General features: G+C 51.1%; 1 pseudogene; it reads left to right on the forward strand.

Moving 5' to 3' along the window:
- Positions 1-26195, forward strand: part of LOC118351466 (integrator complex subunit 4-like) — a 217047-nt pseudogene that overhangs the window by 94796 nt on the left and 96056 nt on the right.

Consider the following 26195-nt stretch of genomic DNA (forward strand, 5'->3'; position numbering starts at 1 on the left):
TTTACTTTGGTTATTAATTGGTTAATATAATTGGCTGCTCCCAATTAGGAGCATAAATATTTACAATTGTTAGATCTTCTTGTTGTATAGACCTTTTAAGTATGATATAGCGCCCCTTTATATCTCTTCGTACAGTCTTTGGTTTAAAACCTAATTTATTGGGAGCCCCGGCGGTGCAGTGGTTTAGCGCTGCCTGCAGCCTGGGGTGTGATCCTGGAGACCTGGGATCGAGTCCCATGTCAGGCTTCCTGCGTGGAGCCTGCTTCTCCCTCTGCCTGTGTCTCTGCCTCTCTCTCTCTCTCTCTCTGAGTAAATAAATAAATAAATAAATAAATAAATAAATAAATAAATCTTAAAAATAAATAAATAAAATCTAATTTATCTGATACGACGATTGATATCCCAGCTTTCTTTTGATATCCATTTGCATGATACATGGTTCTTCACCCCCTCATTTTCAGTCTACAGATACATTTAGGTCTAAAATGAGTCTCTCTTAAAGAGCTTATGGATGGTCTTGCTTTTTTTTTTTAAATCTAATCTGGATACCCTGTATCTTTTAACTGGAGCATGTTGCCCATTCATGTTTAGAGTAACTATTGAAAGATATGAATTTAGTGCCATTGTATTACCTGTACAATCCCTGTTTCTGCAGATTATCTCCGTTTCTTTCTGGTCTGTGTTACTCTTGGTCTCTCTTTGCTTACAGAATCCCCCTTAATATTACTTTCAGGGCTGGCTTTGTGGTCACATATTCTTTCAGTTTCTGTCTGTCTTGGAAGCTCTTCATCTCTCCTTCCATTCTGAATGACAACCTTGCTGGATTCAGTATTCTTGGCTGCATGTTTTTCTCATTTGGTATACTGAATATATCATGCCAGCCCGTTCTGGACTGCCAGGTCTCTGTGGAGAAGTCTGTTGTCAATCTGATATTTCTCCCTCTGTATGTTAGGAATCTCTTTCTGGACCTGCTTTCAGGATTTTCCCTTTATCTCTGAAATTCTCAAGCTTCATTATTCTATGTCAGGGTGTTGATCTATTTTTATTGATTTTAGGAGGGGTCCTCTCTACCTTTTGGATATGAATGCCTGTTTCCTTCCCCAGATTAGGAAAGTTCTCAGTTATGATTGTCTCAAATATATCCCCTGCCTCCCCCTCATTCCCACGCGCTGTGTGTCAGGAATTCCAATAATTCAGATCTTTGTTTTTTTAAATAGCATTATTTATGCCCATGAGGAGCCTCTCCTCATGGGCTATTAGTTGTTTTTCTCTCTTTTCTTCAGCTAACTTTCTTCCATCAACTTGTCTTCTATGTCACTTTTTCTCTCTTCTGCCTTATTTACCCTAGCTGTTAGAGCAACCAGTTTAGACTGCATCTCAGAGTATTTTAAAATTTGGCCTTATTAGATCTCATTTCTGCAGTAAGAGAATCTCTAGAGTCTTTTATGCTTTTTTTGAAGTCCAGCTAATCACTTTATAATTGTTATCCTGAATTCCATCTGATATTTTACTTAAATTCATATCCATTAGATCTGTGGCAGAGAATATTCCCTCTTGTTCTTACTTTTGTTGTGAATTCCTCCTTCTAGTCATTTTGTCCAGGGAAAAATGGCTGTATGAGTCAACAGAACTAAAATTTTCAACAATGACCCAAGCAAAATACACACTAGAAGAATCTGAAGAGGTTAGGAACCAGGAAAGAAAAGAAAAAAGACAAAGAAACACACACACACACACACACACACAAAAAAAAAAAAAAAGAAAAGAAAAGAAAAAAGGGGAGGAGAGAATATAACCTCACAGTGGAAAAAACAGGGTGATCCACTTGGTCCTGTGTATTTTGGTCTATATGTTAGAAGATACTAAATTCTAAAGTTATAAAGAAAACAAACAAATATATATATATATATTTTATAAATATATATTTATTATATATATTACATATATTTTATAAAAACGAAATTGAATAGAGTCAAAGGAAGCCAAAAATGAAAAACATATCTGTAACATGTAATTGTAAAATATGAAAGTTTAAAAAAAGATTTAAAAAGAAAAAGTGGATTAAAAAAACTAGTTGAAATGGGAAAAAAGAAAAAAAGTAAAATTTTGAACTGAAAGACCAACAAATCATAAGAGAAAACCTTGAGTTCTTTCTGTATATTATTTTACCCTCCCACTGGAGTTTTCCAGTCCTGGTTGGTCAGTAAACTTGCTGTTCCCGTGTTCTTTCAGCCAGTATTCTGGGGTCTGGGAGGTGTGCTGTGCTGGTTCTCAGGTGTCTGTGCCTGGGCAGAGTTGCCCACCCCTTGCCAGGGAGCTGGGCTCAGTATAAGCTGTTTGCTGTGTGTGGCTTTTGTTCCCTGAAGGCTTTCCACACCACTTCAGAGGGTGGAAATAAAAATGACTGGCCCCCATCTCCAACCCCAGAGCTGAAAGATCGTGGTGTGTGCCAAACTCTACAGACTGCTATGGTGCCCACCCACTCACATCCTCCAGGGGGAAGATGGAGGGACACTGATTTGTGTGATTTGCAGGGCTCTGGCAGGGAGAGCTCCCCCCGCTAGTGCATGCAACTGCACGCCCCCTCCTAGAGGAAGGAGAGGGTCATCCTGTTTCTGTCCATTGCAGGAGTGTTCACAGAGTGTTCATCTGGTTGAGTGTGCACCCGCTCTGCCTTTCCTGAAAGAAGACGGAGGGTTGCTGCGTTCCCATCCTTTTCAGGGGCCCAACACCCAGAGCAGTCACCCAAGCCAGCCTTGGTTCCTTGTTTAGGGCAAAACAAGCTGAGGGTCCCCTCCCTGGTTCAGTCATTTAAAGCTGTTTCCCTGCAGCAATGCTTGTAATTCCTGCCAGCTGAGACACTCCTGTTCTTTCTGCACTTCCAGGGATATTGATACCCCACTGTCCCACCTTTAATTCTGCCCCCACTTCACCACTGAGTATCTTTCAGGCAGGGAAGTCTCTCACAGGAGCATATTTCTAAAGGTCACAATTTTGAGCTCCAGGGTCACATCACTTTCCAGTACCAGCTTACATAGGCTCCTCCACACCCCCACACTATTTATCTTCCAGTATGGCCCCTCCGTTTCTCTTCTCCACACTCCTACCTTGCAAAAAATGGTCACTTTTTTATTTGTTTTTTTAAGATTTAGATTTATTTATTTACTTATGAGAGAGAGAGAGAGAGAGAGAGAGAGAGGCAGAGACATAGTGAGAGGGAGAAGCAAGCTCCATGACAGGAGCCCAATGTGGGACTCGATCCCGGGACTCCAGGATCGCGCCCTGGGCCAAAGGCAGGCGCCAAACCACTGAGCCACCCAGGGATCCCCTCACTTTTCTATTTGTATTGTTCCAGCCATTCTTTCCTTACATCTCAGGTTGAATACATAGTTTTCAGGATGATTTGAGAGTTATCTAGCTAAATAAGGGGACGAGATGAAAGGAAGATCCCTCCCCTTTTGCCATCTTGCCTCTTCCAATTAATTTAATTTAAATATAAAATTAAAAATGGATCTTCCAAACCAGGAAAAAAAATTACATTGGCTATTTGGGATGTTCTGTGGTCCCATATAAATTTTAGCATTATTTGTTTGCCTTCTGTGAAGAGTACTATTTGTATTTTGATTTGGATTGTGTTACATCTGTAGATTGCTTTGGGTAGTAAGGACATTTTGAAAATATTAATTCCTCTGATCCATAAGCAGGGCCTATCATTCCATTTGTTTTGTTTTCAGTTTCATTCATCAGTGTTTTATTGTTTTCAGAGTATAGGTTTTTTACCTCCTTGGTTAAATGCATTCTTAGCCTCGGCCCCGGCGCCCCGACTAGACTAGCGGGGGGAGGCAGAGGCGGTCTCGGGTCCCCTGTAGGCTCCGCGGAGGGCGGGCCTCTGTGTGGCAGGTCTGCGGGGGGCGTGGCGGGGGCGGGGCGGGAGCTTGCCCAGGCGCCTGAGCCCGAGCGTGACCTGAAGGGGGCCGGGGCGTGGCCGCAGGAGGAGCTGTGCGCAGATGCGGCGACCTGGGCACGGCAGGAGGTTGCGCGGCCGCGCCCCCAGTCCAGGCCCGCGGTTCCCCGCGGTTCCCCGCGGTTCCCCGCGCTCCGGGCTCGCGGCAGCGGCTCTGCAGGCCTCGGCCCCCGGCGCGCAGGTCAGCGTGGGCCCCGGGAGGCGTGACGGGCCCCGGGGTGGCTGTGCGAGAGGCATCTGGCCCTCGCTGGTGGCGCGGCGGGTGCCTGGGAGGGACCGGAGGGGGACAGTGAGTCTTGGGGGCCGCATGGAGGCGCCCCCGTGGCGAGCCCGGCGGACACCCTTTGGGCCGCCAGGGTGCCGGGCAGAGGGCTGCGCGGGGGAGGAGTGGTGGCACCTGTTCTCGGAGGGGGGCGGCGGCGGGGCCTCCTACGTGTCAGGTCAGGTCTCACAGGAGCGGCTCAGGGAGGGTGTGGGGCCCCTCCACCGGGGCTCGGGGAGGTGCCGCCGAACCCATCCGCGGCTGCTCAGAGGGGTTAGGATGCAGGCACCTTGCGATGTCAGGGCAGGGCCTTGGGGCGGTGGCTTGAGGGCCTGGGCTGCTGGGCCCCCCCAGGCCCCCCAAGGCCCTTGGCTGTTCCTCCTCCCCCCACCCCCTCCCCGCTCTCAGGTCCCTCCCTAAGCTCCCCAGCCTGGCCGGCAGCATGCCCCCCTCCCCCTTGGTCCCTTTCAGGTGAATATGGCTACCTCTGAAATTGTTGAATTTTGAAATCGTTCCCCTTTCTGCACATCCTGTCCAGTATTTGTGGTTTCCTGTCTGGCCAATGTTCCCCATTCTCACCGGTGTAAGGTGGGATTTCGTTGTGCTTTTGACGTGTGTTTCCCTGATGGAAATAACAGTGATGCGGCGCATTTTCTCATGGGCTTGTCGGCCACGTCGACGTCTCGCTCTGTGCCATTTCGGTTCGTGTCTTTTGCCCATTTCCGGATTGGATGGTTGGTTTCTCTGCTGTTGAGTTGAATGGGTTCTTTAGAGATCGTGGATGCTGGCCCTTTATCTGACGGGTCATTTGCACGTAGCTTCTCCCATTCTGGAGGTTGTCTCTTGGTTTTGTTGAGTGTCTCTTTGGCTGTGCGGAAGCTTCTCATCCCGATGAAGTCCCAATAGTTCATCTTTGCTTTTGTTTTCTGGCCTTCACGGGTGTATCTTGCAAGAAGTTACTGTGGCCAAGTTCGGGAAGGACGTTGCCTGTGTTCTCCCCTAGGGTTTTGATGGAATCTCATCTCACATTTACATCTTTCATCCATTTTGAGTTTTATCTCTGTGTATGGTGTGAGAGAATGGTCCAGTTTCATTCTTTTGCATGTGGCTGTCCAACGTTCCCAGCAGCCTTTAGTGAGGAGGCTGTCTTTTTTCCAGTGGATGGTCTCTCCTGCTTGGTCGAATATATGGTCCTGACCGTAGAGTTGAGGGTCCACTTCTGGATTTCTCTCTTCTGTCCCATTGATCCGTGTGTCTGTTTTTCTGCTAGTAGCACACTGTCTTGATGAGCACAGCTTTGTAGCACAACCTGAAGTCCGGCGTTGTGATGCCGCCAGCTGTGGTTTTCTTTTCTAATATTGCCCTGGGCATTCGGGGTCTTGTCTGATTCCACACTAATCTTCAGATGATTTGTGGCGACTCTCTGAAGGGAGCCTTTGGTATTTTTGATGATAGGGATTGCAATCAATGTGTAAATTGCCCTGGGTCAGTCACGTTGACATTTTCCCAATATATGAATTCTTCCAATCCAGGAGCATGGGATAGTTTTCCATCTCTTAGTGTCCTCCTCAATTTCTTTCAGATGTGTTCCGTGGTTTTTCGGGTAGAGATCCTTTACCTCTTTGGTTAGGTGTATTCCTGGGTATCTCATGCTTTTGGGTGCAGTTGTCACTGGAACCGACTCCTTAATTTCTCTTTCTTCAGAGTCATCGTTGGCGTATAGAGAGGTGACTGATTTCTTGGCATAGATTTAGGATCCTGCCACGCTGCCGAATTTGCTGTATGAGTTCTACGATCTTGGGGTGGAGTCTTTTGGGTTTTCCGGGTACAGTACCATGCATGCCATCGGTGAAGAGGGCAAGTTTGACTACTTCTTTGCCAATGTGAATGCCTTTTATTTTTTCTGTCGCTTGATTGCTGAGGCCGAGATGTCTAGAAGTATGTTGAGAAGACGTGGTGAGGGTGGACATCCCTGTCTCTCGTTCCTGATGTTCGAAGAAAGGCTCCCAGTGTTTCCACATTGTGGATGATAATTTGCCACGGGCTTTTCGTAGATGGATTTGAAGATGCTGAGGGACGTTCCCTCTATCCCTGTACTCTGAAGGGTTTGGATCTGCCATGGATGCCGTATTTTGTCAAATGCTTCCTCTGCGTCTCTTGAGAGGATCATCTGGTTCTTGTTTTCTCTCTTGCAGATCTGATGAAGCCCATCGAGTGTTCTCCGAGTGCTGAAGCAGCCTTGCACCCTGGCGATTAACCCCACTGGGTCGTGGTGAGTAACTTCTTAATCGTGTCCCGTCGGATCCTGTTGGCTCATATCTTGTGGAGAAGGTGTGCGTCCGCCTTAATCAGGGACATCGGTCCAGCATTGTCCCCTTTTGGGGTCTTGGGTTTTGGAGTTAAGGTGATGCTGGCCTCCAAGAACGAGCTTGGAAGTATTCCATCTCTTTCTATCTTTCGGAGCAGCTTTAGTAGCATAGGTAGTCTTTCTTCTTGAAGCGCTGGATAGAATTCCCCTGGGAAGCCATCTGGCCCTGGACTTTTGTGTCTTGGGAGGTTTGTGTGTTTGTTTATAGGTTTCTTTCTTATTGGAGGTCATTTTGCCAACATCGAGTGTAACTCCCCCAGTGTTCATCGCATCAAGTGCCCCCCTCTGTGCCCGTCACCCAGTCAACCCCGCCCCCCGCGTTCCTCCCTTTCTTCCACCCCTTGTTCATTTCCCAGGGTTAGGAGTCTCTCCTGTTCTGTCTCCTTTTCTGCCATCTCCCACTCATTTTTTTCTTCTTTCTCCTCTGTTCCCTTTCACTATTTTTTTCATACTCCCCAAAAGAACGAGACCATAGAATGTTTGTCCTTCGCCGACTGCCTTCTTTTTCTTTGACTCAGCCATAATACCCTCTGGTTCCATCCACATCGAAGCAAATGGTGGGTGTTTGTCGTTTCTGATGGCTGAGTAATCTTCCATCGTGTACAGAGACCACTCGCCCTCCTTATCCATTCATCTTTCGATGGGCACCGAGGCTCCTTCCGCAGTGTGGCTATCGTGGGCATTGCAACTCGAAACCTCAGGGTGCACGTGTCCCGGTGTTTCCCCGCATCTGTATCTTTGGGGTACATCTCCACCAGTGCACCCCCATGCTGGATCGCAGGGCAGATCCGTTGTTACCTCTCTGAGGCACCTGCACACGGTTTTCCAGGCGTGGCTGCATCAGGTCACATTCCCACCAGCAGTGCAAGAGGGTTCCCTTTTCGCCACATCCTCGCCGACCTTCGCTGTTTCCTATCTTGTTAACGTTCACCGCAGTCGCTGGTGTGTCAGGTGGGATCTCGTGGTGCTTTTGACCCATATCTCCCTGACGGCCAGTGATGCGGAGCATTGTCTCACGTGCTTGTCGGCCATGCCTAGTCTTCCTCTGTGACATTTCCATTCATGTCTCTTGCCCGTCTTCCGGATTGGATCGTTGGTCTCTTTGCTGTGGAGTTGCAGAAGTTCTTCAGAGATCTTGGATACTGGCCCTTTACCTGACAGGGTCATTTGCACATGTCTTCTCCCACTCTGTGGGTTGGCTTTGAGTTTTGTCGGGTGTTTCTTTTGCTGTGTGGAACCTGCTCATCTTGGTGAAGTCCCAGCAATCCTTTTCTTCGCTCTTGTTTCTCTGGCCTTCGTGGCTGATGTCATTTCTACGAAGTTGCTGTGGCCCAGTTCAAGAAGGGTGTTGTTGCCTTTGTCCTGCCCTCGGATTTTGATGGACTCTTGTCTTGCAAAATTGAGATCCTTCATCCATTTTGAGTTTATCCTTGTGTATGGTGTGAGAGGAATGGTCCAGTTTCATTCTTCTGCGTGTGGCTGTCCAGTGTTCCCAGCAGCATTTATTGAAGAGACTGTCTTTTCTTTTTCCCCGTGCATGGTCTTTCCTGCCTGGCTGAATATTAGTTGCCCATAGAGTTGAGGGTCCACCTCTGGATGCTCTCTTCTGTTCCATTGATCGGCGTGTCTGTTTTTGTGCCAGTATCCCACTGTCTTGCCCGTCACAGCTTCGTGGCACAACGTGAAATCCGGCATTGTGCTGCCCCCGCAGTGGTTTTCTTGGCGACTCTTCCCGTGGCCGTTCGGGGTCTTTTCGCATTCCACACCAGCCTTCAGAGGACTTGCTCCAGCTCTCTGAAGAGAGTCCGTGCTATTTCTGACAGGGATTGCATTAGTTGTGTATATTGCCCTGGGTCACGTTGACATTTTCCCCAATATCAATTCTTCCAACCCAGGAGCGTGGAACCCTTTTCCATCTCTTTGTGTCTTCCTCAGTTTCTTTCCGACGTGTTCCACAGTGTTTCAGGAAGCCACCCGGCCCTAGACTTTTGTGTCCTGGGAGGTCTTTGATGATGACTGCTTTAATTTCCTCCCTGGATATTGACCTGTTGGGGTTTTCTGTGTCTTCCTGTTCCGTTTTTGGTAGTTTGTGGTTTTCCGGAAATGCGTTCGTTTCTTCTCGATTGCCCAATTTATTGGCGTATAGCTGCTCAGGATGAGTTTTTCAGATCGCTTGTATTTCCTACGTGGTGGTGGTGATCTCTCCTTTCTCATTCATGTTTTTGTTAATTGGAGTCTTTTCTCTCTTCTTTTAATAAGGCTGGCTTCATGGTTTTTCTCTCTCTTATTGGTTCTTTCAGAGGTCCACCACCTGGTTTTGTGGATGTGTTTCCTCAGTTCTTCTGCTCTCTATTTCATTGAGTTCTGCTCGAATTTTTATTAACCGTCGTCTTCTGCTGGGTGAAGGTTTCATTTGCTGGTCCTTCTCCAGCTCCTTTAGGTGCCAGGTTAGTTTTCGTATTTGAGTTCTTTCCAGTGTTTGGATCGATGCTTGTATTGCGATGTCTTTCCCCTATTTGGGACCGCTTTTGCTGTATCCCAGAGATTCTGAACGGTTGGTTGTATCTTCGTTCTCATTGGTTTCCGTGAATTTTCTTAATTCTTCTCTAATGTCCTGGTTGACCCTTTCACCTTTTAGCAGGATGGTCCTTAACCTGCACGTGTTTGAAATCCTTGCAAACTTCTTGTGGTTGAGCTCTAGTTTCAGAGCATTATGGGCTGAAAATATGCAGGGGACGATCCCAAAGTTTTGGTATCGATTATGACCTGATTTGTGACCCAGTATGTGGTCTCTTCTGGACAAAGTTCCACGTGCAATTGAGAAGAATGTGAATTCAGTTGCATTTGCATGTAAAGTTCTGTAAATATCTGTGAGATCCACCTGGTCCACTGTATCCTTTAGTGCTCTTGTTTCTTTGGAGATGCTGTGCCTGGAAGACCTGTCAATTGCAGAAAGCGCCGCATTCGAGTCTCCAAGTAAAAGGGTATTATTATCTAAGTATGTCTTAACTTTGCTTAGCGATTGATTGATATCCGTGGCAACTCCCACATTCAGGGCATAGATACCCACGATCGTTAGTTAGGTCGTCTTGTTGGATAGATCCCTTACGTACGATCTAGTCTAGTGATTGTGTGAGGTTTCCCACATAGAGTGTCATGTCCTCTGTGAAGAGTGAGAGTTTGACTTCTTTGCCGATCCGGATGCCTTTTTTTTCTGTTTCGGAATGTCGCTGGGAAAGCGAGGACCACTACTATTCTGCCGAACGAGAGTGTTGAGGGTGGACACCCTGTCGTGTTCCTGACCTTAAGGGAAAAGCTCCAGGTTTTTCCCAATGAAGAGCACGTTCCCTCTCTGGGTCGTTTGTACATGGGTTTTATGATAATTGAGGTTTTTTTCCCAGTATGCGTACCCAGCAGAAGGTTTTCATCATGAAAGGATGGTCTATTTGGTCAAATGCTTTTTCTGCATCTATTGAGAGAATCCTACGGTTCTCATCCTTTGTTTCATTAACGTGGAGAGGGAAGGAGAGACAGAACTGGAGGGATGGACAGACACAGGGAGGGGGACACAGACAGGGAGGGAGAGATAGGGATGGGGAGGGAGAGACAGCGAGATGGTGAGGGAGAGACCGAGACAAGGAGGAAGAATGAGGAAGCGAGGGAGAGAGCCAGACATGGAAGGAGAGTCAGAGAGACAGGGAGGGAGAGACAGACAGAGACAGAGAGACACCGAGAGCCCGGGAGGGATACACTGAGAGACAGGGAGGAAGAGTCAGAGAGAAAGGGAGGGAGACTGAGACACAGAGAGGGGAGCACAGAGACAGGATGGAGAGAACGAGACGGAGTGAGAGACTGGGAGACACGAAGGGAGACACACAGAGACTGGCAGAGAGACAGAGACGCAAAGAGAGACAGAGACACAGGAAGGGAGAGTCGGCGAGACAGGGAGCGAGGGTACATCTAGACACCGTCAGGGTGGGACAGACCCAGAGCAGGGAGGGAGAGACCACCGGCTGGGACAGACCGAGAGTTCAGGCAGGGGGAGTCAGTGAGATCAGGGTGTGAGAGCCATAGCCATGGAGGGAGACCGAGATCTCAGTGAGGGAGAGGCCCGAGAGACAGGGATGGAGAGACAGGGAGGGACAGTTGGAGACGGGTGGCGAGAGACACCATCAGGGAAGCAGAGACTGGGAGACAGGCTGAGAGACAAGATGTTGACTGAGACCTCGGGGGTGAGAGATCGAGATGAGACACCAGTGGAAGGAAGGTCCAGCAGGACTGTCAGTTCCCAGAGCGGAGAGGTCCAATGAGTGTCTGTTCCATTGATAGCACAACGTGAAATCCGGCATTGTGCTGCCCCCGCAGTGGTTTTCTTGGCGACTCTTCCCGTGGCCGTTCGGGGTCTTTTCGCATTCCACACCAGCCTTCAGAGGACTTGCTCCAGCTCTCTGAAGAGAGTCCGTGCTATTTCTGACAGGGATTGCATTAGTTGTGTATATTGCCCTGGGTCACGTTGACATTTTCCCCAATATCAATTCTTCCAACCCAGGAGCGTGGAACCCTTTTCCATCTCTTTGTGTCTTCCTCAGTTTCTTTCTCGACGTGTTCCAACAGTGATTTCAGGAAGCCCTCGGCCCTAGACTTTTGTGTTCTGGGAGGTCTTTGATGATGACTACTGCTTTAACTTTCCTCCCTGGATATTGACCTGTTGGGGTTTTCTGTGTCTTCCTGTTCCGTGTTGGTCGGGTAGTTTGTGGTTTTCCGGAAATGCGTTCGTTTTCTCTCGATTGCCCCAATTTATTGGCGTATAGCGGCTCAGGATGAGTTTTTCAGATCGCTTGTATTTCCTACGTGGTGGTGGTGATCTCTTTCTCATTCATGTTTTTGTTAATTGGAGTCTTTTCTCTCTCTTTTAATAAGGCTGGCTTCATGGTTTTTCTCTCTCTAATCTGGTTCTTTCAGAGGTCCACCACCTGGTTTTGTGGATGTGTTTCCTCAGTTCTTCTGCTCTCTATTTCATTGAGTTCTGCTCGAATTTTTATTAAACCGTCGTCTTCTGCTGGGTGAAGGTTTCATTTGCTGGTCCTTCTCCAGCTCCTTTAGGTGCCAGGTTAGTTTTCGTATTTGAGTTCTTTCCAGTGTTTGGATCGATGCTTGTATTGCGATGTCTTTCCCCTATTTTGGGACCCGCTTTTGCTGTATCCCAGAGATTCTGAACGGTTGGTTGTATCTTCGTTCTCATTGGTTTCCGTGAATTTTCTTAATTCTTCTCTAATGTCCTGGTTGACCCTTTCAACCTTTTAGCAGGATGGTCCTTAACCTGCACGTGTTTGAAATCCTTGCAACTTCTTGTGGTTGAGCTCTAGTTTCAGAGCATTATGGGCTGAAAATATGCAGGGGACGATCCCAAAGTTTTGGTATCGATTATGACCTGATTGTGACCCAGTATGTGGTCTCTTCTGGACAAAGTTCCACGTGCAATTGAGAAGAATGTGAATTCAGTTGCATTTGGATGTAAAGTTCTGTAAATATCTGTGAGATCCACCTGGTCCACTGTATCCTTTAGTGCTCTTGTTTCTTTGGAGATGCTGTGCCTGGAAGACCTGTCAATTGCAGAAAGCGCCGCATTCGAGTCTCCAAGTAAAAGGGTATTATTATCTAAGTATGTCTTAACTTTGCTTAGCGATTGATTGATATCCGTGGCAACTCCCACATTCAGGGCATAGATACCCACGATCGTTAGTTAGGTCGTCTTGTTGGATAGATCCCTTACGTACGATCTAGTCTAGTGATTTGTGTGAGGTTTCCCACATAGAGTGTCATGTCCTCTGTGAAGAGTGAGAGTTTGACTTCTTTGCCGATCCGGACGCCTTTTTTTCTGTTTCGGAATGTCGCTGGAAAGCGAGGACCACTACTATTCTGCCGAACGAGAGTGTTGAGGGTGGACACCCTGTCGTGTTCCTGACCTTAAGGGAAAAGCTCCAGGTTTTTCCCAATGAAGAGCACGTTCCCTCTCTGGGTCGTTTGTACATGGGTTTTATGGTAATTGAGGTTTTTTTTCCCAGGTTGCGTACCCAGCAGAAGGTTTTCATCATGAAAGGATGGTCTATTTGGTCAAATGCTTTTTCTGCATCTATTGAGAGAATCCTACGGTTCTCATCCTTTGTTTCATTAACGTGGAGAGGGAAGGAGAGACAGAACTGGAGGGATGGACAGACACAGGGAGGGGGACACAGACAGGGAGGGAGAGATAGGGATGGGGAGGGAGAGACAGCGAGATGGTGAGGGAGAGACCGAGACAAGGAGGAAGAATGAGGAAGCGAGGGAGAGAGCCAGACATGGAAGGAGAGTCAGAGAGACAGGGAGGGAGAGACAGAGACAGAGACGAGAGACACCGAGAGCCCGGGAGGGATACACTGAGAGACAGGGAGGAAGAGTCAGAGAGAAAGGGAGGGAGACTGAGACACAGAGAGGGGAGCACAGAGACAGGATGGAGAGAACGAGACGGAGTGAGAGACTGGGAGACACGAAGGGAGACACACAGAGACTGGCAGAGAGACAGAGACGCAAAGAGAGACAGAGACACAGGAAGGGAGAGTCGGCGAGACAGGGAGCGAGAGTCAGAGAGAGGGCGGGAGAGGAGACGGGGTGGGGGGCAGGGCGGGGACAGACTGAGATGGGGCAGCGGGGAGAGACAGACACAGACACAGGGAAGGAGAGTCAGAGAGACAGGGATGGAAAGACAGAGACAGCGAGGGAGATACAGAAAGACAGGCAGGGAGAGGCAGGGAAACAGGTAGGGAGACACCGAGAGCCTGGGAGGGAGAGACCGAGACACAGAGAGAAGGAGGGTGAGATCTAGACACCGTGGGAGAGACAGAGAGGGAGGGAGACCGAGAGACAGGGAGGGACAGACCCAGAGACAGGGAGGGAGAGACCGAGAGACCGGGAGGGACAGACCGAGAGACAGGCAGGGGGAGACAGAGAGACAGGGAGTGAGAGCCAGAGCCATGGAGGGAGACCGAGATACAGTGAGGGAGAGGCCGAGAGACAGGATGAGAGAGACAGGGATGGAGACACACAGACAGGGAGGGACAGATGGAGACGGGTGGCGAGAGACAGGGATGGAGAGACCGAGGCAGGGAAGGAGAGACAGAAGTGGAGGGATGGACAGAGACAGGGAGGGAGAGATAGATAGAGGTGGGCAGGGAGACGGAGAGAAAGCGAGGGGGAGACCGAGAGACAGGGAGGGAGAGAGAGATGGAGACAGGGAGGAGTGACTGAGACGACGGGGGTGAGAGATCGAGATGGGGGAGAGACACAGGACAGGGAAGGAAGGATCCAGAGACAGGGAGGGACAGACAGACCAAGAGACAGAGAGGGAGAGATGAGACAGAGGGGAGAGACCAAGGTGCAGGGAGGGAGACCGAGAGACAGGAGGGGAGAGTCAGAGACAGGGAGGGAGGAGACAGCGAGACAGAGACAGGATGGAGAGAATGAGACAGGGAGGGAGACAAGTGAGAGTCCGAGAGACAAGAAGGTAGGCACAGGAGACAGGGAGAGAGAGGACAGCGAGGGACAGGCCATGCTAGGCAGTAAGAGAAGAAAGGACTGGGAGGGACACGGAGACTGGGAGGGCGAGGGAGGAGAGAGAGAGCTGGGGAGGGGGGGTGGGGGCAGAGGCAGAGAGACTGGGAGGGAGACAGGGCCAGACGGGAGGGAGAGCGAGGAGACAGTGAGGGAGAGACAGAGACCGGGACGGAGGGACAGGGATGGAGACACAGAGCCAGAGAGAGGCTCCGTGCCTCCGTGAGCAGGTGTCCCTCGGGACTGAGCAGGGGCGCAACTTGGCCTCGGCCCCGGCGCCCCGACTAGACTAGAGGGGGGAGGGCAGAGGAGGTTCGGGTCCCCTGTAGGCTCCGGGAGGGCGGGGCCTCTGTGTGGCAGGTCTGCGGGGGGCGTGGCGGGGGCGGGGTGGAGCTTGCCCAGGCGCCTGACCCCGAGCGTGACCTGAAGGGGGCCGGGGCGTGGCCGCAGGATGGAGCTGTGCCCAGATGCGGCGACCTGGGCACGTGCAGGAGGTTGCGCGGCCCGGCCCCAGTCAGGCCCGCGGTTTCCCCGCGGTTCCCCGCGCTCCGGGCTTCGCGGCAGCGGCTCTGCAGGCCTCGGCCCCCGGCGCGCAGGTCAGCGTGGGCCCCGGGAGGCGTGACGGGCCCCGGGGGTGGCTGTGCGAGAGGCAAATCTGGCCCTCGCTGGTGGCGCGGCGGGTGCTGGGGGACCGGAGGGGGACAGTGAGTCTTGGGGGCCGCATGGGAGGCGCCCCCGTGGCGAGCCCGGCGGACCTACCCTTTGGCCCCGCCAGGGTGCCGGGCAGAGGGCTGCGCGGGGGAGGAGTGGTGGCACCTGTTCTCGGAGGGGGGCGGCGGCGGGGCCTCCTACGTGTCATGTCAGGTCTCACAGGAGCGGCTCAGGGAGGTGTGGGGCCCCTCCACCGGGGCTCTGGGGAGGTGCCGCCGAACCCATCCGCGGCTGCTCAGAGGGGTTAGGATGCAGGCACCTTGCAATGTCAGGGCAGGGCCTTGGGCGGTGGCTTGAGGGCCTGGGCTGCTGGTCCCCCCCAGGCCCCCCAAGGCCCTTGGCTGTTCCTCCTCCCCCCACCCCCTCCCCGCTCTCAGGTCCCTCCCTAAGCTCCCCAGCCTGGCCGGCAGCATGCCCCCCTCCCCCTTGGTCCCTTTCAGGTGAATATGGCTACCTCTGAAATTGTTGAATTTTGAAATCGTTCCCCTTTCTGCACATCCTGTCCAGTATTTGTGGTTTCCTGTCTGGCCAATGTTCCCATTCTCACCGGTGTAAGGTGGGGATTTCGTTGTGCTTTTGACGTGTGTTTCGCTGATGGAAATAACAGTGATGCGGCGCATTTTCTCATGGGCTTGTCGGCCACGTCGACGTCTCGCTCTGTGCCATTTCGGTTCGTGTCTTTTGCCCATTTCCGGATTGGATGGTTGGTTTCTCTGCTGTTGAGTTGAATGGGTTCTTTAGAGATCGTGGATGCTGGCCCTTTATCTGACGGGTCATTTGCACGTAGCTTCTCCCATTCTGGAGGTTGTCTCTTGGTTTTGTTGAGTGTCTCTTTGGCTGTGCGGAAGCTTCTCATCCCGATGAAGTCCCAATAGTTCATCTTTGCTTTGTTTTCTGGCCTTCACGGGTGTATCTTGCAAGAAGTTACTGTGGCCAAGTTCGGGAAGGACGTTTGCCTGTGTTCTCCCCTAGGGTTTTGAGGGAATCTCATCTCACATTTACATCTTTCATCCATTTTGAGTTTTATCTCTGTGTATGGTGTGAGAGAATGGTCCAGTTTCATTCTTTTGCATGTGGCTGTCCAACGTTTCCCAGCAGCCTTTAGTGAGGAGGCTGTCTTTTTTCCAGTGGATGGTCTCTCCTGCTTGGTCGAATATATGGTCCTGACCGTAGAGTTGAGGTCCACTTCTGGATTTCTCTCTTCTGTCCCATTGATCCGTGTGTCTGTTTTTCTGCTAGTAGCACACTGTCTTGATGAGCACAGCTTTGTAGCACAACCTGAAGTCCGGCGTTGTGATGCCGCCAGCTGTGGTTTTCTTTTCTAATATTGCCCTGGGCATTCGGGGTCTTGTCTGATTCCACACTAATCTTCAGATGATTTGTGGCGACTCTCTGAAGGGAGCCTTTGGTATTTTTGATGATAGGGATTGCAATCAATGTGTAAATTGCCCTGGGTCAGTCACGTTGACATTTTCCCAATATATGAATTCTTCCAATCCAGGAGCATGGGATAGTTTTCCATCTCTTAGTGTCCTCCTCAATTCTTTCAGATGTGTTCCGTGGTTTTTCGGGGTAGAGATCCTTTAGCTCTTTGGTTAGGTGTATTCCTGGGTATCTCATGCTTTTGGGTGCAGTTGTCACTGGAACCGACTCCTTAATTTCTGTTTCTTCAGAGTCATCGTTGGCGTATAGAGAGGTGACTGATTTCTTGGCATAGATTTAGGATCCTGCCACGCTGCCGAATTTGCTGTATGAGTTCTACGATCTTGGGGTGGAGTCTTTTGGGTTTTCCGGGTACAGTACCATGCATGCCATCGGTGAAGAGGGCAAGTTTGACTACTTCTTTGCCAATGTGAATGCCTTTTATTTTTTCTGTCGCTTGATTGCTGAGGCCGAGATGTCTAGTAGTATGTTGAGAAGACGTGGTGAGGGTGGACATCCCTGTCTCTCGTTCCTGATGTTCGAAGAAAGGCTCCCAGTGTTTCCACATTGTGGATGATAATTTGCCACGGGCTTTTCGTAGATGGATTTGAAGATGCTGAGGGACGTTCCCTCTATCCCTGTACTCTGAAGGGTTTGGATCTGCCATGGATGCCGTATTTTGTCAAATGCTTCCTCTGCGTCTCTTGAGAGGATCATCTGGTTCTTGTTTTCTCTCTTGCAGATCTGATGAAGCCCATCGAGTGTTCTCCGAGTGCTGAAGCAGCCTTGCACCCTGGCGATTAACCCCACTGGGTCGTGGTGAGTAACTTCTTAATCGTGTCCCGTCGGATCCTGTTGGCTCATATCTTGTGGAGAAGGTGTGCGTCCGCCTTAATCAGGGACATCGGTCCAGCATTGTCCCCTTTTGGGGTCTTGGGTTTTGGAGTTAAGGTGATGCTGGCCTCCAAGAACGAGCTTGGAAGTATTCCATCTCTTTCTATCTTTCGGAGCAGCTTTAGTAGCATAGGTAGTCTTTCTTCTTGAAGCGCTGGATAGAATTCCCCTGGGAAGCCATCTGGCCTGGACTTTTGTGTCTTGGGAGGTTTGTGTGTTTGTTTATAGGTTTCTTTCTTATTGGAGGTCATTTGCCAACATCGAGTGTAACTCCCCCAGTGTTCATCGCATCAAGTGCCCCCCTCTGTGCCCGTCACCCAGTCAACCCCGCCCCCCCCGCGTTCCTCCCTTTCTTCCACCCCTTGTTCATTTCCCAGGGTTAGGAGTCTCTCCTGTTCTGTCTCCTTTTCTGCCATCTCCCACTCATTTTTTCTTCTTTCTCCTCTGTTCCCTTTCACTATTTTTTTCATACTCCCCAAAAGAACGAGACCATAGAATGTTTGTCCTTCGCCGACTGCCTTCTTTTTCTTTGACTCAGCCATAATACCCTCTGGTTCCATCCACATCGAAGCAAATGGTGGGTGTTTGTCGTTTCTGATGGCTGAGTAATCTTCCATCGTGTACAGAGACCACTCGCCCTCCTTATCCATTCATCTTTCGATGGGCACCGAGGCTCCTTCCGCAGTGTGGCTATCGTGGGCATTGCAACTCGAAACCTCAGGGTGCACGTGTCCCGGTGTTTCCCCGCATCTGTATCTTTGGGGTACATCTCCACCAGTGCACCCCCATGCTGGATCGCAGGGCAGATCCGTTGTTACCTCTCTGAGGCACCTGCACACGGTTTTCCAGGCGTGGCTGCATCAGGTCACATTCCCACCAGCAGTGCAAGAGGGTTCCCTTTTCGCCACATCCTCGCCGACCTTCGCTGTTTCCTATCTTGTTAACGTTCACCGCAGTCGCTGGGTGGTCAGGTGGGATCTCGTGGTGCTTTTGACCCATATCTCCCTGACGGCCAGTGATGCGGAGCATTGTCTCACGTGCTTGTCGGCCATGCCTAGTCTTCCTCTGTGACATTTCCATTCATGTCTCTTGCCCGTCTTCCGGATTGGATCGTTGGTCTCTTTGCTGTGGAGTTGCAGAAGTTCTTCAGAGATCTTGGATACTGGCCCTTTACCTGACAGGGTCATTTGCACATGTCTTCTCCCACTCTGTGGGTTGGCTTTGAGTTTTGTCGGGTGTTTCTTTTGCTGTGTGGAACCTGCTCATCTTGGTGAAGTCCCAGCAATCCTTTTCTTCGCTCTTGTTTCTCTGGCCTTCGTGGCTGATGTCATTTCTACGAAGTTGCTGTGGCCCAGTTCAAGAAGGGTGTTGTTGCCTTTGTCCTGCCCTCGGATTTTGATGGACTCTTGTCTTGCAAAATTGAGATCCTTCATCCATTTTGAGTTTATCCTTGTGTATGGTGTGAGAGGAATGGTCCAGTTTCATTCTTCTGCGTGTGGCTGTCCAGTGTTCCCAGCAGCATTTATTGAAGAGACTGTCTTTCTTTTTCCCCGTGCATGGTCTTTCCTGCCTGGCTGAATATTAGTTTGCCCATAGAGTTGAGGGTCCACCTCTGGATGCTCTCTTCTGTTCCATTGATCGGCGTGTCTGTTTTTGCGCCAGTATCCCACTGTCTTGCCCGTCACAGCTTCGTGGCACAACGTGAAATCCGGCATTGTGCTGCCCCCGCAGTGGTTTTCTTGGCGACTCTTCCCGTGGCCGTTCGGGGTCTTTTCGCATTCCACACCAGCCTTCAGAGGACTTGCTCCAGCTCTCTGAAGAGAGTCCGTGCTATTTCTGACAGGGATTGCATTAGTTGTGTATATTGCCCTGGGTCACGTTGACATTTTCCCCAATATCAATTCTTCCAACCCAGGAGCGTGGAACCCTTTTCCATCTCTTTGTGTCTTCCTCAGTTTCTTTCCGACGTGTTCCACAGTGTTTCAGGAAGCCATCCGGCCCTAGACTTTTGTGTCCTGGGAGGTCTTTGATGATGACTGCTTTTAACTTCCTCCCTGGATATTGACCTGTTGGGGTTTTCTGTGTCTTCCTGTTCCGTTTTTGGTAGTTTGTGGTTTTCCGGAAATGCGTTCGTTTCTTCTCGATTGCCCAATTTATTGGCGTATAGCTGCTCAGGATGAGTTTTTCAGATCGCTTGTATTTCCTACGTGGTGGTGGTGATCTCTCCTTTCTCATTCATGTTTTTGTTAATTGGAGTCTTTTCTCTCTTCTTTTAATAAGGCTGGCTTCATGGTTTTTCTCTCTCTTATTGGTTCTTTCAGAGGTCCACCACCTGGTTTTGTGGATGTGTTTCCTCAGTTCTTCTGCTCTCTATTTCATTGAGTTCTGCTCGAATTTTTATTAACCGTCGTCTTCTGCTGGGTGAAGGTTTCATTTGCTGGTCCTTCTCCAGCTCCTTTAGGTGCCAGGTTAGTTTTCGTATTTGAGTTCCTTTCCAGTGTTTGGATCGATGCTTGTATTGCGATGTCTTTCCCCTATTTGGGACCGCTTTTGCTGTATCCCAGAGATTCTGAACGGTTGGTCGTATCTTCGTTCTCATTGGTTTCCGTGAATTTTCTTAATTCTTCTCTAATGTCCTGGTTGACCCTTTCACCTTTTAGCAGGATGGTCCTTAACCTGCACGTGTTTGAAATCCTTGCAAACTTCTTGTGGTTGAGCTCTAGTTTCAGAGCATTATGGGCTGAAAATATGCAGGGGACGATCCCAAAGTTTTGGTATCGATTATGACCTGATTTGTGACCCAGTATGTGGTCTCTTCTGGACAAAGTTCCACGTGCAATTGAGAAGAATGTGAATTCAGTTGCATTTGGATGTAAAGTTCTGTAAATATCTGTGAGATCCACCTGGTCCACTGTATCCTTTAGTGCTCTTGTTTCTTTGGAGATGCTGTGCCTGGAAGACCTGTCAATTGCAGAAAGCGCCGCATTCGAGTCTCCAAGTAAAAGGGTATTATTATCTAAGTATGTCTTAACTTTGCTTAGCGATTGATTGATATCCGTGGCAACTCCCACATTCAGGGCATAGATACCCACGATCGTTAGTTAGGTCGTCTTGTTGGATAGATCCCTTACGTACGATCTAGTCTAGTGATTGTGTGAGGTTTCCCACATAGAGTGTCATGTCCTCTGTGAAGAGTGAGAGTTTGACTTCTTTGCCGATCCGGACGCCTTTTTTTTCTGTTTCGGAATGTCGCTGGGAAAGCGAGGACCACTACTATTCTGCCGAACGAGAGTGTTGAGGGTGGACACCCTGTCGTGTTCCTGACCTTAAGGGAAAAGCTCCAGGTTTTCCCAATGAAGAGCACGTTCCCTCTCTGGGTCGTTTGTACATGGGTTTTATGGTAATTGAGGTTTTTTTTCCCAGGTTGCGTACCCAGCAGAAGGTTTTCATCATGAAAGGATGGTCTATTTGGTCAAATGCTTTTTCTGCATCTATTGAGAGAATCCTACGGTTCTCATCCTTTGTTTCATTAACGTGGAGAGGGAAGGAGAGACAGAACTGGAGGGATGGACAGACACAGGGAGGGGGACACAGACAGGAGGGGAGAGATAGGGATGGGGAGGGAGAGACAGCGAGATGGTGAGGGAGAGACCGAGGACAAGGAGGAAGAATGAGGAAGCGAGGGAGAGAGCCAGACATGGAAGGAGAGTCAGAGAGGACAGGGAGGGAGAGACGAGACAAGAGACAGAGAGACACCGAGAGCCCGGGAGGGATACACTGAGAGACAGGGAGGAGAAGAGTCAGAGAGAAAGGGAGGGAGACTGAGACACAGAGAGGGGAGCACAGAGACAGGATGGAGGAGAACGAGACGGAGTGAGAGACTGGGAGACACGAAGGGAGACACACAGAGACTGGCAGAGAGACAGAGACGCAAAGAGAGACAGAGACACAGGAAGGGAGAGTCGGCGAGACAGGGAGCGAGAGTCAGAGAGAGGGCGGGAGAGGAGACGGGGTGGGGGGCAGGGCGGGGACAGACTGAGATGGGGCAGCGGGGGAGAGACAGACACAGACACAGGGAAGGAGAGTCAGAGAGACAGGGATGGAAAGACAGAGACAGCGAGGGAGATACAGAAAGACAGGCAGGGAGAGGCAGGGAAACAGGTAGGGAGACACCGAGAGCCTGGGAGGGAGAGACCGAGACACAGAGAGAAGGAGGGTGAGATCTAGACACCGTGGGAGAGAGACAGAGAGGGAGGGAGACCGAGAGACAGGGAGGGACAGACCCAGAGACAGGGAGGGAGAGACCGAGAGACCGGGAGGGACAGACCGAGAGACAGGCAGGGGGAGACAGAGAGACAGGGAGTGAGAGCCAGAGCCATGGAGGGAGACCGAGATACAGTGAGGGAGAGGCCGAGAGACAGGATGAGAGAGACAGGGATGGAGACACACAGACAGGGAGGGACAGATGGAGACGGGTGGCGAGAGACAGGGATGGAGAGACCGAGGCAGGGAAGGAGAGACAGAAGTGGAGGGATGGACAGAGACAGGGAGGGAGAGATAGATAGAGGTGGGCAGGGAGACGGAGAGAAAGCGAGGGGGAGACCGAGAGACAGGGAGGGAGAGAGAGATGGAGACAGGGAGGAGTGACTGAGACGACGGGGGTGAGAGATCGAGATGGGGGAGAGACACAGGACAGGGAAGGAAGGATCCAGAGACAGGGAGGGACAGACAGACCAAGAGACAGAGAGGGAGAGATGAGACAGAGGGGAGAGACCAAGGTGCAGGGAGGGAGACCGAGAGACAGGAGGGGAGAGTCAGAGACAGGGAGGGAGGAGACAGCGAGACAGAGACAGGATGGAGAGAATGAGACAGGGAGGGAGACAAGTGAGAGTCCGAGAGACAAGAAGGTAGGCACAGAGACAGGGAGAGAGAGACAGCGAGGGACAGGCCATGATAGGCAGTAAGAGAAGAAAGACTGGGAGGGACACGGAGACTGGGAGGGCGAGGGAGAGAGAGAGAGATGGGGGTGGGGGCAGAGGCAGAGAGACTGGGAGGGAGACAGGGCCAGACCGGGAGGGAGAGCGAGGGAGACAGTGAGGGAGAGACAGAGACCGGGACGGAGGGACAGGGATGGAGACACAGAGCCAGAGAGAGGCTCCGTGCCTCCGTGAGCAGGTGTCCCTCGGGACTGAGCCGGGGCGCAAGGCCTCGGCCCCGGCGCCCCGACTAGACTAGCGGGGGGAGGCAGAGGCGGTCTCGGGTCCCCTGTAGGCTCCGCGGAGGGCGGGCCTCTGTGTGGCAGGTCTGCGGGGGGCGTGGCGGGGGCGGGGCGGGAGCTTGCCCAGGCGCCTGACCCCGAGCGTGACCTGAAGGGGGCCGGGGCGTGGCCGCAGGAGGAGCTGTGCCCAGATGCGGCGACCTGGGCACGGCAGGAGGTTGCGCGGCCGCGCCCCAGTCCAGGCCCGCGGTTCCCCGCGGTTCCCCGCGCTCCGGGCTCGCGGCAGCGGCTCTGCAGGCCTCGGCCCCCGGCGCGCAGGTCAGCGTGGGCCCCGGGAGGCGTGACGGGCCCCGGGGTGGCTGTGCGAGAGGCATCTGGCCCTCGCTGGTGGCGCGGCGGGTGCCTGGGAGGGACCGGAGGGGGACAGTGAGTCTTGGGGGCCGCATGGAGGCGCCCCCGTGGCGAGCCCGGCGGACACCCTTTGGGCCGCCAGGGTGCCGGGCAGAGGGCTGCGCGGGGGAGGAGTGGTGGCACCTGTTCTCGGAGGGGGGCGGCGGCGGGGCCTCCTACGTGTCAGGTCAGGTCTCACAGGAGCGGCTCAGGGAGGGTGTGGGGCCCCTCCACCGGGGCTCGGGGAGGTGCCGCCGAACCCATCCGCGGCTGCTCAGAGGGGTTAGGATGCAGGCACCTTGCAATGTCAGGGCAGGGCCTTGGGGCGGTGGCTTGAGGGCCTGGGCTGCTGGTCCCCCCCAGGCCCCCCAAGGCCCTTGGCTGTTCCTCCTCCCCCCACCCCCTCCCCGCTCTCAGGTCCCTCCCTAAGCTCCCCAGCCTGGCCGGCAGCATGCCCCCCTCCCCCTTGGTCCCTTTCAGGTGAATATGGCTACCTCTGAAATTGTTGAATTTTGAAATCGTTCCCCTTTCTGCACATCCTGTCCAGTATTTGTGGTTTCCTGTCTGGCCAATGTTCCCCATTCTCACCGGTGTAAGGTGGGATTTCGTTGTGCTTTTGACGTGTGTTTCGCTGATGGAAATAACAGTGATGCGGCGCATTTTCTCATGGGCTTGTCGGCCACGTCGACGTCTCGCTCTGTGCCATTTCGGTTCGTGTCTTTTGCCCATTTCCGGATTGGATGGTTGGTTTCTCTGCTGTTGAGTTGAATGGGTTCTTTAGAGATCGTGGATGCTGGCCCTTTATCTGACGGGTCATTTGCACGTAGCTTCTCCCATTCTGGAGGTTGTCTCTTGGTTTTGTTGAGTGTCTCTTTGGCTGTGCGGAAGCTTCTCATCCCGATGAAGTCCCAATAGTTCATCTTTGCTTTTGTTTTCTGGCCTTCACGGGTGTATCTTGCAAGAAGTTACTGTGGCCAAGTTCGGGAAGGACGTTGCCTGTGTTCTCCCCTAGGGTTTTGATGGAATCTCATCTCACATTTACATCTTTCATCCATTTTGAGTTTTATCTCTGTGTATGGTGTGAGAGAATGGTCCAGTTTCATTCTTTTGCATGTGGCTGTCCAACGTTCCCAGCAGCCTTTAGTGAGGAGGCTGTCTTTTTTCCAGTGGATGGTCTCTCCTGCTTGGTCGAATATATGGTCCTGACCGTAGAGTTGAGGGTCCACTTCTGGATTTCTCTCTTCTGTCCCATTGATCCGTGTGTCTGTTTTTCTGCTAGTAGCACACTGTCTTGATGAGCACAGCTTTGTAGCACAACCTGAAGTCCGGCGTTGTGATGCCGCCAGCTGTGGTTTTCTTTTCTAATATTGCCCTGGGCATTCGGGGTCTTGTCTGATTCCACACTAATCTTCAGATGATTTGTGGCGACTCTCTGAAGGGAGCCTTTGGTATTTTTGATGATAGGGATTGCAATCAATGTGTAAATTGCCCTGGGTCAGTCACGTTGACATTTTCCCAATATATGAATTCTTCCAATCCAGGAGCATGGGATAGTTTTCCATCTCTTAGTGTCCTCCTCAATTTCTTTCAGATGTGTTCCGTGGTTTTTCGGGTAGAGATCCTTTAGCTCTTTGGTTAGGTGTATTCCTGGGTATCTCATGCTTTTGGGTGCAGTTGTCACTGGAACCGACTCCTTAATTTCTGTTTCTTCAGAGTCATCGTTGGCGTATAGAGAGGTGACTGATTTCTTGGCATAGATTTAGGATCCTGCCACGCTGCCGAATTTGCTGTATGAGTTCTACGATCTTGGGGTGGAGTCTTTTGGGTTTTCCGGGTACAGTACCATGCATGCCATCGGTGAAGAGGGCAAGTTTGACTACTTCTTTGCCAATGTGAATGCCTTTTATTTTTTCTGTCGCTTGATTGCTGAGGCCGAGATGTCTAGTAGTATGTTGAGAAGACGTGGTGAGGGTGGACATCCCTGTCTCTCGTTCCTGATGTTCGAAGAAAGGCTCCCAGTGTTTCCACATTGTGGATGATAATTTGCCACGGGCTTTTCGTAGATGGATTTGAAGATGCTGAGGGACGTTCCCTCTATCCCTGTACTCTGAAGGGTTTGGATCTGCCATGGATGCCGTATTTTGTCAAATGCTTCCTCTGCGTCTCTTGAGAGGATCATCTGGTTCTTGTTTTCTCTCTTGCAGATCTGATGAAGCCCATCGAGTGTTCTCCGAGTGCTGAAGCAGCCTTGCACCCTGGCGATTAACCCCACTGGGTCGTGGTGAGTAACTTCTTAATCGTGTCCCGTCGGATCCTGTTGGCTCATATCTTGTGGAGAAGGTGTGCGTCCGCCTTAATCAGGGACATCGGTCCAGCATTGTCCCCTTTTGGGGTCTTGGGTTTTGGAGTTAAGGTGATGCTGGCCTCCAAGAACGAGCTTGGAAGTATTCCATCTCTTTCTATCTTTCGGAGCAGCTTTAGTAGCATAGGTAGTCTTTCTTCTTGAAGCGCTGGATAGAATTCCCCTGGGAAGCCATCTGGCCCTGGACTTTTGTGTCTTGGGAGGTTTGTGTGTTTGTTTATAGGTTTCTTTCTTATTGGAGGTCATTTTGCCAACATCGAGTGTAACTCCCCCAGTGTTCATCGCATCAAGTGCCCCCCTCTGTGCCCGTCACCCAGTCAACCCCGCCCCCCCGCGTTCCTCCCTTTCTTCCACCCCTTGTTCATTTCCCAGGGTTAGGAGTCTCTCCTGTTCTGTCTCCTTTTCTGCCATCTCCCACTCATTTTTTTCTTCTTTCTCCTCTGTTCCCTTTCACTATTTTTTTCATACTCCCCAAAAGAACGAGACCATAGAATGTTTGTCCTTCGCCGACTGCCTTCTTTTTCTTTGACTCAGCCATAATACCCTCTGGTTCCATCCACATCGAAGCAAATGGTGGGTGTTTGTCGTTTCTGATGGCTGAGTAATCTTCCATCGTGTACAGAGACCACTCGCCCTCCTTATCCATTCATCTTTCGATGGGCACCGAGGCTCCTTCCGCAGTGTGGCTATCGTGGGCATTGCAACTCGAAACCTCAGGGTGCACGTGTCCCGGTGTTTCCCCGCATCTGTATCTTTGGGGTACATCTCCACCAGTGCACCCCCATGCTGGATCGCAGGGCAGATCCGTTGTTACCTCTCTGAGGCACCTGCACACGGTTTTCCAGGCGTGGCTGCATCAGGTCACATTCCCACCAGCAGTGCAAGAGGGTTCCCTTTTCGCCACATCCTCGCCGACCTTCGCTGTTTCCTATCTTGTTAACGTTCACCGCAGTCGCTGGTGTGTCAGGTGGGATCTCGTGGTGCTTTTGACCCATATCTCCCTGACGGCCAGTGATG

This window comes from Canis lupus, chromosome 19, assembly GCF_003254725.2.
Source record: "Canis lupus dingo isolate Sandy chromosome 19, ASM325472v2, whole genome shotgun sequence".
Taxonomy (NCBI): domain Eukaryota; kingdom Metazoa; phylum Chordata; class Mammalia; order Carnivora; family Canidae; genus Canis; species Canis lupus.